This window comes from Furipterus horrens, unplaced genomic scaffold (assembly GCF_987537825.1).
Source record: "Furipterus horrens unplaced genomic scaffold, mFurHor1.1.pri manual_scaffold_8, whole genome shotgun sequence".
Taxonomy (NCBI): domain Eukaryota; kingdom Metazoa; phylum Chordata; class Mammalia; order Chiroptera; family Furipteridae; genus Furipterus; species Furipterus horrens.
The window spans coordinates 56,409,917-56,421,892 of NW_028327178.1; the positions used below are offsets into that span (position 1 = coordinate 56,409,917).

At 44.8% G+C, this 11,976-nt stretch overlaps 1 pseudogene; it reads right to left on the minus strand.

Annotated features, from left to right (window-relative positions):
- Window positions 1-8,411: 8,411 nt before the first annotated feature.
- On the minus strand, window positions 8,412-10,003 carry LOC150002963 (splicing factor 3A subunit 3 pseudogene; annotated as a pseudogene).
- Window positions 10,004-11,976: the final 1,973 nt, after the last annotated feature.

The window sequence follows — 11,976 nt, forward strand, 5'->3', positions numbered from 1 at the left end:
TCAAAAAAAAAAAAAATAGTGGCAGAAGAGAGAGATCCAAGATGGCGGAGGAGTAAATGGAAGCTACACTAACCTCCTCCCAGGAACAGTCTGGACTAACAACTTAATCGCGGAGAAATCATCTGGAATAACTAACTGGATACTGGCTGGAGAGAAGTCTTATAACCACGGAGAGACAGAAAAGGCCGCTTCATCACAACGTGACTGGTAGGAAGTGCAGAGACGTGAAAGGGGTGGCTGGGCTCCCACAGGTGGCGGCTGAAGGGACTGAGAAACAGCTCAGCAGCCAGGAGTTCCCCCTGAGAAGGGCAGGGTCTAAACCCCCAGCTGGGATTCCCAGCCTACAGCAACAGAGTGGAAAGTAAAATAGCATCCAGCTGTGAAAAGCAAAAAGCCACAGGGTTTCTTGCTGGCCTGAGAGAAACAGCTGGAGAAAAAGAGTTCTTAAGCTGATCATGTAAGAAAATATTTTGGCCCCCACTTACCCTGGGCTCAAGCAGAGTGAAGGCAGAGAGGACTAGAAACATGTGGGGAAAATTTGCGGTGGTGGCCTTGAGAGGAGGACTGGGGGAGCAGCTGACTAGATCGCAGTGCTGCTTCATTCCCCATACTGCAGGCAGACCATTCCCCTACAAGTGGCAAAGGCCCCACCTACAGGGATTAAGCTGCCCCACCCTCAGTCTTTAAACCCAACAGCTGATCACAGATTGAATAGATTAACAACTAAAGAGACAAAGGCAATAGATCTCTGGTAGTCTTCAATAAGCTGCCCAGGCCCAGACTGTTACACGATCTGACATACCAGGAGCAGATCCAGGAAGTGTAGATCAATCTAAGAAGCAGCAACAAACAAGAAAAGTCACAAAAATGGGGAGACAGAGAAAGAACCCCCCACCAGAAGGAAAGGAAGAATCCCCAGAAAGACTGCTAAGTGAAATAGAAGGAAGCAAACGATCAGACATGGAATTCAAAACATGGATTACAGGGAAGCTCAATGAGATCAGTGAGCTCAAAGAAAACAACAAGGAACTCCAGGGAAACTACAAGGAACTTACCCAGAATTATACCAGCATGAAAAAGGACATAGAAGTTATCAATAAGAGCCAGGAGAAAATGAAGAATACAATTTCTGAATTGAAGAACACAGTTAAAGGAAGTAAAAGCAGGCTAGAGGAAGCAGAAGATCAAATCAGCAATCTGGAGGACAACGTAGAAAAAAATTCCCAGACAGTGCAACAAAATGAAAAAAGACTGAAAAAGAATAAAGAGGTTTTTATTTATTATTTTTAAAATATATTTTATTGATTATATTATTACAATAATTTAAATTTCTTTTCATCTTTGTTCCCCTCTGCCCAGTATCCCCCCTCCCACAGTAATCCCACCCACACCCCCTAGTTCATATCCATGGGTCATGCATATAAGCTCTCTGCCTTCACTCTTTCCCACATTATTCACTTTTAAAAAATGATTAATTAATTAATTTTTATAACAATAAAAAATAACAATATCCCCCTCTCAGATTTAAGACCCTTTATAATCTTTTAAAGGACAATGGGTGAAGGTCTCATGCTCCTCTAGCTGCTTCAAGCTGGGCATGATCATCGTCCTACATACCCTCGGGTCCAGTAACCCCTAATAATGGTGGAGGTGTGGAGGGGAGGGTGGTCTTCCCACATGGGGAAGGATCGTGCAGACTCCAGGTCAGTTGGCTGTCCCCAGACAACGGTGTGCTTGGTTTAACAGGCTGGCATCCTTGTTGTATTTAAACCACTTAGTTCAGCCACACTGTTGAGTCTAAGAAGGCAGCGATGCAGACAGGATTAAGTGAGGCCTATACGTACAAACAATCACTCGAAAAACAGAAAACACATGTTAATTTATGCAACATAGCCCACAAACCAGTCCCTAAATCTGTAAGACTGTCTTATTGGAAAGACATCCAGTTGCAAGACATTTGATATTTTTCTTGCCTGTTAATTAAGCTTTTTTGATGATGCCACAGACCTAGTTTAACTTTCAAATGAAAAGAAACTTTACATGAAAAGAGACTTTAAAGACAGCTGCACTATTTTATAGTCTATCACTGAGCACTGTGACTCTCCTTGAATCACAATTTTTCTCCTTAAGATTACCCTCCTTGTCATTAAAGAGACTGCATTAAGTCCATTTTAAATTTATCCTGTTCATTTGCATAAAACCACAAGAGCAGCAAATGATCACATATAATCTTTTAAGTCTGCTTTGCTGGAGCTTACACAAGGAACATTTAGGGTGACCTTCAGTCTATCCTTCAGGGCACAGAAGCTGAGCCACATACCCGCCATTCAGCCTTGCCTGTAAACACCTGTCTTTTCCAAGTCCTTCAGGTTTTCCATTGTGCCTTACGGTCCCATCTAGCCATCTTTCAGGAAAGCAACCTCGTTCTTTCCCTGGAGAGATTGCCATGGACCGCACAACCAACCAAGGTATCAGGCCTTTTTTCTCATGGGCTTTTATTACCTTTGAAAGTCAACCCCAGTTCCTCAGTGCTTTTTGGTAACAACCAGAGCCCAAGCATGTCTCCTTCAGGCATGACATTGCAGCCAAAGTCTTGGTCAACAAAACCTCTATTAACAACTGGCATTATTAGTTTTATGCAAAGAACCTTATGTCATTGCTTATTTCTTTAGAATACCAAATTCTGGAGGGATCAGGTAGGGAGAAAATATACAGTGTGAAGGAAAAACCTTGTTCTTCTAATATTCACTAAAATTGCATTTCTTCTTTGTATTATCTTTTCTTCCCCCACTAAAAATTTTTGTTTGCTTGTTTTTCTATTACATTTGTCCCATTTTTTTCCCCTATTGCTTCCCCACACCCTGCCCACCGCTTCTCCCACAGTCAGTCCCCACCCAGTTGTCCATGTCCATGGGTCATTTATGCATGTTCTTTGACTAGACCCGTCCCCTTCCTACCCCCTTCTCTCCCGCCCCGTCCCACCTTGAGAATGAAGAGGTTTTAAGACAGCTGCAGGACAACATGAAACATAATAATATCCATATCATAGAAATTCCAGAAGGAGAATAAGAGGAGCAAAAGATAGAAAACCTGTTTGAAAAAGTAATGACAGAAAATTTCCCTAACTTGATGAGAGAAAGAGTCATGCAAGGCCAGGAAGCACAGAGGGCCCCAATGAAGAGAAACCCCAATAGGCCTACTTCAAGACACATCATAATTAAAGTGGCAACATTCAAAGACAAAGAGAGAATCCTAAAAGCAGCAAGAGAGAAACAGCTAATAACATACACAGGAGCTTCATAAGGCTATCATCAGATTTCTCAGCAGAAACACTACAAGCCAGAAGGGAATGGCAAAAAATATTTCAAGCAATGAAAAACAAAACCTACAATCAAGAATACTCTATCCAGCAAGGCTCTCATTCAAACCTGAAGGTGAAATAAGGAGTTTCCAAGACAAGAGAAGGCTAAAAAAATACATCTCCACCAAACCAACATTGCAAGAGATGCTAAAGGGTATGCTTTAAGAAGATGAAGAAACAGAGAGAGACAGAGAGGAATACAAGTACAAAAAGGGAAAATGACAATGAACAATACCTATTGATAATAATCTTAAATGTAAATGGATTAAATGCTCCAATCAAAAGACATAAGGTAGCTGAATGGATTAGAAAGCATGAACCACATATATGCTGTCTACAAGAGACCCACCTTAGAACAAAAGATCTACACTGACTGAAAGTGAAGGGATGGAAAAAAGTATTTCATGCAAGTGGACATGAAAAACAAGCTGGGGTAGCAATACTTTTATCAGACAAAACAGATTTCATAGCAAAGGCCATCATCGGCAGCCGTCCGTCTCGAGAGACGATGGCGTAGCTTCTGGAGAGTCTATCTGCACCGCCGAGAATGGCTGTGCAGTTCGACTCGGGAGTGACAATCCCTGCCGCACTTGTTACAGGTGAAGGCAGATGGCTGTTGTTGCTGCTATTGACGCTGCTTCTGCCTCGATCTTTTCTGGACCTCCTCCTCGTTGCGCGCAGCCTCTGCGCGTGACATACCTTGTCTGACCGTGAGCCTCCAGGCTAGGCGGTCGTCTGCTTGAACTTCCCATGTGTTGAGATTGATGGAGCATTGTGTCATATCCTTTTTGCAGATGTCTTTGAACCGCAGTTTTGGGCGCCCTGTCATCCTCTGGCCTTCTGCTAGCTCGCCGTAGAGGAGGTCTTTGGGAATACGGCCTGCATCCATTCTTTTGACATGGCCGAGCCACCTGAGGCGTCTCTCACTAAGAACTGCATGCAAACTGCTCATGTTGGCTCGCTTCAGCACCTCGGTGTTGGGAACCTTATCCTGCCAGGCGACATGCAGGACGCGTCACAGGCACCTCATGTGGAAGCTGTTGAGTTTCCTTTCATGCCTTGCATAGGTGGTCCACGTCTCGCTGCCATAGAGGAGAGTGCTGAGTACGCAGGCTTGGTAGATGCGCAGTCTGGTTTTCTCAGTGAGGCTGGAATTGTTCCACACTCGCCGGTTCAGTTTGGCCATAACTGTGGCTGCCCTGGGGATTCTCCGGTTGACCTCCAAGTCAACTGACAGAGAGCTCGAGATGGTGGACCCGAGGTAAGTGAAGTCGTTGACAACCTCCAGGGTGTATCCGTCGATGGTGATGCATGGGGGAGTCCCTGTGCCTTGAGCCATAACGTTCGTCTTCGTCAGGCTGATGGCTAGTCCGAACTCCTTGCATGCGTGGGAAAGGCAAGTGACTAGCTGCTGGAGTCCCTCTTCGGAGTGTGATGTCAAGGCTGCGTCGTCGGCGAAGAGCATCTCACGGATGAGCACCTCTTTGACTTTGGTCTTGGCTCGTAGACGGGCCAGGTTGTAGAGCTTGCCATCGGATCTGGTGTGAATGAAGACACCCTCGATGCAGTCCTTAAAGGCGTATTGGAGGAGCATGGAGAAGAAGATTCCGAACAGCGTAGGCGCGAGGACGCAGCCCTGCTTTACTCCGCTGCTGACTGGGAAGGCCTCAGAGGTTGTGCCGTTGTAGGACACCGTGCTGTGCATGTTGTCGTGAAAGGACATGACCACAGCAAGCAGATGTGGTGGACAGCCAATCTTCCGTAGCAAGCTGAAGAGTCCGCTTCGACTGACCAGATCAAACGCCTTCGTGAGGTCGATAAAGGCGAGGTAGAGTGGTTTATGCTGCTCGTGACACTTCTCCTGCAGTTGGCGTAGGGAGAAGATCATGTCCACTGTTGATCGGCCAGCTCTGAAGCCATACTGGGACTCTGGGTAGACGCGGGAAGCAAGGGTCTGCAGGCGGGCAAGAGCGACCCAGGCGAATACTTTGCCGACGACGCTGAGGAGAGAGATGCCCCGGTAGTTGTTGCAGTCTCTGCAATCTCCTTTGTTCTTGTACATGGTGATAATGTTGGCGTCTCTCATATCCTGGGGGATGTAACCCTCCTTCCTGCAGAGATAGAGTAGATGGTGGAGCGGCTGTAGCAGGACTGGTTTCCCGCTCTTCAGGATTTCTGGAGGGATTCCGTCGCTTCCTGGTGCTTTCCCGCAAGCGAGGCAGTCGATGGCTTTGCCGAGCTCTACCGCAGTAGGTGGGGTGTCTAGCTCCTCCATGACTGGTAGGTCTGGGATGGCTTTAAGAGCAGTGTCTGTTACGGTGTTCCTCGTCGCGTACAGCTCAAGGTATTGCTCGGTCCACCGCCGCATTTGCTGTTCCTGGTCAGTGAGGACCTCACCTGTCTTGGACTTAAGGGGGGCGATCTTGGAGGGGATTGGGCCTGTTGCCTTCTTGATACCCTCATACATTCCTCGTGTGTTGCCTATATCGGCGGCTTCCTGGATGGTTCTGCACAGGTTTAGCCAATAGGTGTTGGCACAGTGGCGGGCGGTCTTCTGGACTTTGTTCCTGGCAGCCCGTAGAGCTTGAAGTGTACTGGGAGTGGGCGTGGCCTTGTAAGCCAGTAGGGCCTTCCTCTTAGCCTCGATCACGGGTTCCATTTCTTCCCAGTGAGCCTCGTACCAGTCAGCATTCTTCCGCTCTTTCTTCCTGTAAGCAATAATGGCGGAGTTGTATATGGCGTCGCGGAGACGTGGCCAATTGGATTCGATAATGTCATCTGCTGCCATTCCCTCGCCGAGTGCATCTTCCATCCTGTTGATGAATTGCTGGGTCTTAACTGGGTTGCTGGCACAACTGGTGTTGATGCGTGGGCGACCCTTCATCTTGGAGTGGTGCAACCTCTTTGGCGTTATGCGCACCTTGCTTACCACGAGGGCATGGTCCGTGTCACAGTCTGCACTGTGGTAGCTGCGGGTGAGGAGGGTGCTGCCAATATCCGTTCTTCTGGTGATGACGAGGTCAAGCTGGTGCCAGTGGCGGGAGCGGGGGTGCCTCCATGACACCTGGTGGATCTCTTTGCACTTGAAGAATGTGTTTGTCACGCACAGGCCGTGGTGACACAAAAGCTCAAGCAGTCGCTGACCATTCTCATTGATCTTTCCTCTCCCAAAGTTTCCGAGGCAGGTGGGCCAGGCCATGTAGTCGGCTCCTACTCTTGCGTTGAAGTCTCCAAGGAGATAAAGAGCATTACTTCTGGGGATCTTGGATAACGCTTCGTCCAGTGCATGGTAGAACTGTTCTTTCTCTTCAGTGGTGGCGCAGAGGGTTGGGGCATACGCGCTAAGAATGCTGACTGGGCCGAAAGTTGTTGACAATCGGAGGGTAAGTAATCTCTCTGTGCCTCCTGTGGGTGGCTCTATGGAGTTAACAAGCGTGTTCTTCACAGCAAACCCAACACCGTGCTGTCTTGGTTGGTCCGGAGACTTCCCTTGCCAGTAGAAGGTGTAGTTGGTTTCTCTGATAGTTCCGTTGTCGGCCAACCGGGTCTCCTGTAGAGCCGCAATGTCGATGTTTAGTCGTGCCAGTTCCCTGTCGATGACGGCGGTTTTCCTGACACCATTGATCCACGGAAGGTCTGCAGTAAGTCCGGGACACATGGTCCTGATGTTCCAGCTAGCGAGGCGAAGAGCTGGAGGCTTCTTTCTTGTTGCTTGCTTGGAATTGCCTAGCGCGAGTGTTTTGTGGCCCACTTTTCAAGAGACGCCTCTCTGATCCCCATGCACCCAGTGGGGCAGGTGAGTCATGGCGAGACGGCACCTAATTGGCTGGGGGCTGCCCAGCTTGAGGCAGGCGGTAGCTGTCCAGTGAGGTGCGATGACCTCTCCCACTGTCAGAGGAGACCCCTGGCGCTCATTTCCTTCGCCAATCGGATGAGCTTATAACCGGTAACTGTCTCCTCCCGTGTTAAGTCGACATCTTGCGATGATGCTGGAGTGTCCTCTCCAGTGAAGCTGAAGCTACAGAGCCTGGGCAGGGTGATATGGAGGGCCAGCTGTTGCCCATGCAGCAGACCCCCCCTCTCTTTGCAGCTGAAGGATCCAAGGGGAAAGACAGAGTCAATACAGCTTGGCTTCAGGTGCGCCGCAGGAGTTGCCGGTGTTGACTACAACGTCAAACCGCCTTAGGGACTCCGGCTCCGGATTTTCTGTCGGGGTTTACTCCCTTAGCCTTTCCCCTGAGGAGGTATGCCACAAGGCAGCGGAGGTTTGGAGTCAGAGTTTCCCTTCTCCTTAGCCTTTCCCCTGAAGAGGTATGCCGCAAGGCAGCGGAGGTTTTTTTGGAGTCAGAGTTTTCCTTCTCTGGTGTGCCCTGACTGGAAGATCGAACCAGCAAAGGCCATAAAAGGAGACAAAAAAGGACATTTCATAATACTTAAGGGAAAAATCCATCAGGAAGATATAACCTTTGTAAACATATATGCACCCAACATAGGAGCACCCAAATACATAAGGAAAGTTTTGAAAGACTTCAGGAAGGATATAGATAGCAACACACTCATAGTAGGGGACTTTAAAACCCCAATGTCAACAATGGACAGATCTTTGAAGCAAAGAAACACCAAAGATATTGAGGCATTGAACAACACTCTAGATTAAATGGACTTAGTTGATATATATAAAACTTTTCACCCCAAAGAAGGAAAATATACATTCTTTTCAAGTGCATAAGGAACATTTTCAAAGATAGACCACATGGTAGGACACAAAACAAGCCTCAACAAATTCAAGAAAATTGAAATTATATCAAGCATCTTCTCAGATCACAATGGCTTAAAACTGGAAATCAACCTCCAGAAAAAAACTCGAAAACATTTATTTTTATTTTATTTTTTCGAAACAAGGACTAGTTTTATTTTCTGACAGAATTTTTTAATATAAAACAAAGACAAAACACATTTTAACCCCACAATCTGCCAGCATGCCTTGTCTCTGCAAGAGGCATGCTAGACCATAAGACTAAGTAGCAAAGAGTCTTTAAACGCATTTGGTTGGGAAAAATAGAAAAAGCAAATCTCAGGGAACCCTGGGCAAGCCTGAAAGCTGGAATACACTCCTGAACACTAGAACAGTCCTTGTCTTTTCAGATCCTCATATGTCTTCTTATTCACAACATTTCCACTATAGTCTTCATACTCTTCCTCAGTGTCCAGCTGCCACCATTCTGATGACTTCTGCAGCTTCAGCTTGGCCCACAAAGAGACAGCATCTTCAATCTGTGTCACATTAGCAAAGTGGGCAGTGTTTGGGATGCCCAGACACCTCATGCCATGAGCGTGACGCCACTCAGCAAAGTGCCGCTAGAAGGCCTTGGGACCTCGGTAGGTGTAATTTCCACAAATCTCACAGTTGTAGTTGATATTTAGGTCATGAAGCTTATACAACCAGTACGGGATGGGTTGGCCATCCCAGCCAAGGGGAAGGTTTTTGGGGTTGTAAATGATCTCATTCTCTTCATCTTCACTTTCACTCTCACTGATCTGCTCTTCCTCTTCTTCTCACTCTTCTCCAGTCCTTGCCTGCCTGCATTGGACATTTTCATGAGTGAGATGCCGCTGTTCCCCAAGAATCTCCACATACTCATAGATCTGGGCTTCTAGGAAAGCAATATCTTTGTTCCTCTCGGTGTCTCGCTTGGTACCCTTCGACTTGGGATTTTTTGCAAACAGGGAGGTGTCAAGTGACTCCAGGGACTTTCCTTTGGTATTGAACAGCCTCTGGGCTCGCTCTTCTAGGGTCCCACCACACTTTAAGCCTAAAGCTAAGAGTGCAGATTTCAATCTATCCAGACCCAGGAAGGCCAACCCCTCCCAGGAGGAAAAGGCAGAGAGGTCAAGATGGGCTCCAGCATGTGTCAGGGCACTGCTTGTCTCTTTTGGCCATCCAGGAAAGGTACCGTTCTCCCATTTCTTCTCAAACTCATTTTGAATCTTCCTGAAAAGTTCATTCTGATCTTGGAGGGTCTTCACTCTATCTGTGTAATCCTGAAGGTACTCAAGCAGCATCTCCAGATATCTCTTGTACTCCGCATTCTTTCTTTCTTTAGGAATGTCAAATAACTGGTCAAAGATGGACAGGTACGTGATATAATCCAGCTTCTCAGAGGCCTTCAGGTTAATGTATTTGAGGTAAGTCATGGAGATCCAGGTAATGACCGTATCCTTCTTCATCGGTGAACTCCACCAAATTTTGTGCCTCTTCACTTGGATTCTCTCAAGCCTTTAGGAGCTTCTCAAATTCCACTGACATTGGCACACAGATCTCATTTGGGTGCTTCCGGTGAAATTCTTTTATTTTCTTGAACCTATTATAGAATTCAGCAAATTCATTAGGTCCTGAAATGGCATTGAGTTCCTCCTTTCGTAACCCATCCTTATCATCATACAAATCCCTCAGGTTCCCACTGACTTCCATGTACCTATCTTGCATGGCCCATGTGTGGTGGTCGGAGTTGATTTGGTCCCGGAGTGTGGACTTCTTCATAAGCATCTCTTTGGCCATGACATCCATAAACCGTTGCTTCTCCTCATGATAGTGCCGCTGCTGCTCCAGAATTGTTTCCATCTTTACTCAGCCGCCACAACTCAATCTCAAAAACATTTAAACTCATGGAGAATGAGTAACATGCTATTAAACAATGAATGGGTTAACAATGACATCAAGGAAGAAATAAAAAAGTTTCTGGAAACAAATGATAATGAACACACAACAATCCAAAACCTCTGAAATACAGCGAAAGCAGTCCTGAGAGGAAACTTCATAGCAATACAGGCCTACCTAAAAAGGATAGAAAATCTCTAATAAAAAATATAACCCTACAGCTACAAAAACTAGAGGAAGAACAACAACAACAAAAAAGCCCATAGGGAGTACAAGAAAGAGATTTTCAAGATTAGGGCAGAATTAAATGACATAGAGACTAAACAAACAATTCAAAAGATCAACAAAAGTAGGAGCTGATTCTTTGAAAAGATAAACAGAGTCGACAAGCCTTTAACCAGGCTCATTAAGAAAAAAAGAGAGAGGACCCAAATAAATAAAATCAGAAATGAAAGAGTAGAAATCACAACTAATACCAAAGAAATACAAAGGATTATAAGAAATTATTACAAACTACTATATCACAAGAAATTTGACAACCTAGATGAAATGGACAACTTCCTGGAAACATATAACTTTCCAAAACTGAATCAAGATGAAGCAGAAAGCCTGAAAAGACCAATAATAACTAGTGAAATTGAAGTAGTAATAAAAACTCTCAGTACACAAAAGCCCTGGACTGGATGGCTTCACAGACTAATTTTACAAAACTTTTAGGGAAGAACAAATCCTATCCCTCTCAGACTATTTCCAAAATCAAAGAACAGGGAAGACTCCCAGCCTCATTCTATGAAGCCAGTATTACCCTAATTCCAAAACCAGGTCAGGACACAACAAAGAAAGAAAACTACAGGCCAATATCGCTGATGAACATAGATGCTAAAATCCTCAACAAAATATTGGCAAACTAGATCCAGCAACATATTAAAAAGATCATACACCACAATCAAATGGGATTCATCCCAGGAAAGCAAAGATGTTTTAATATTCACAAATTAATAAACGTAATACACCACATAAATAAAATGAGAGACAAAATCCACATGATCATATCAATAGATGCAGAAAAAGTATTTGACAAAGTACAACAGGTATTTATGGGAATAGATGAAGCATACCTCAACATAATAAAGGCCATATATGAGAAATCTGAAGCCAACATCATACTCAATGGGGAAAAACTGAGAGCATTCCCCCTGAGGTCAGGAACAAGAGAAGGATGTCGACTCTCTCCACCCCTATTCAACATAGTCTTGGAAGTTCTAGACACAGCAATCAGACAAGAAAGAGAAAAAAAGGCATCTAAATTAGAAAAGAGAAAATAAAACTGTCATTATTTTCAGATGACATAATAGTGTACATAGAAACCCCTATAGACTCCACGAAAAACTACTCAACCTAATAAGTGAATTTGGCAAAATAGCAGGGTACAAAGTCAATATTCAGAAATCGAAGGCATTTCTGTACACCAACAATAAAATATCAGAGATAGAAACAAAAAAAACTCATTTATTATATCAACAAGAAAAATAAAGTACTTAGGAATAAACTTAACCAAGAAGATAGAAGACCTGTACTCAGAAAACTACAAAACATTGAAGAAAGAAATTAAGGAAAATACAAATAAATGGAAGCATATATCATGTTCATGGATGGGAAGAATCAACATCATTAAAATGTCATACTACCCAAAGCAAGTTATAGATTCAATGCAATCCCTATTAAAATACCAATGACATATTTCAGAGACCTAGAACAAATACTTCAAAAATTCATATGGAACCAAAAAAGAACCTGAATAGCCAAAACATACAGAGAGTCCATATACATATGAAAGAATGATCAACATCATTAGCCATCAGAGAGATGCAAATAAAAACCACAATGGGATAATACCTCACACCAATCAGAATGGCCATCATCAACAAATCAACAAACAACAAGTGCTGGTGAGGAT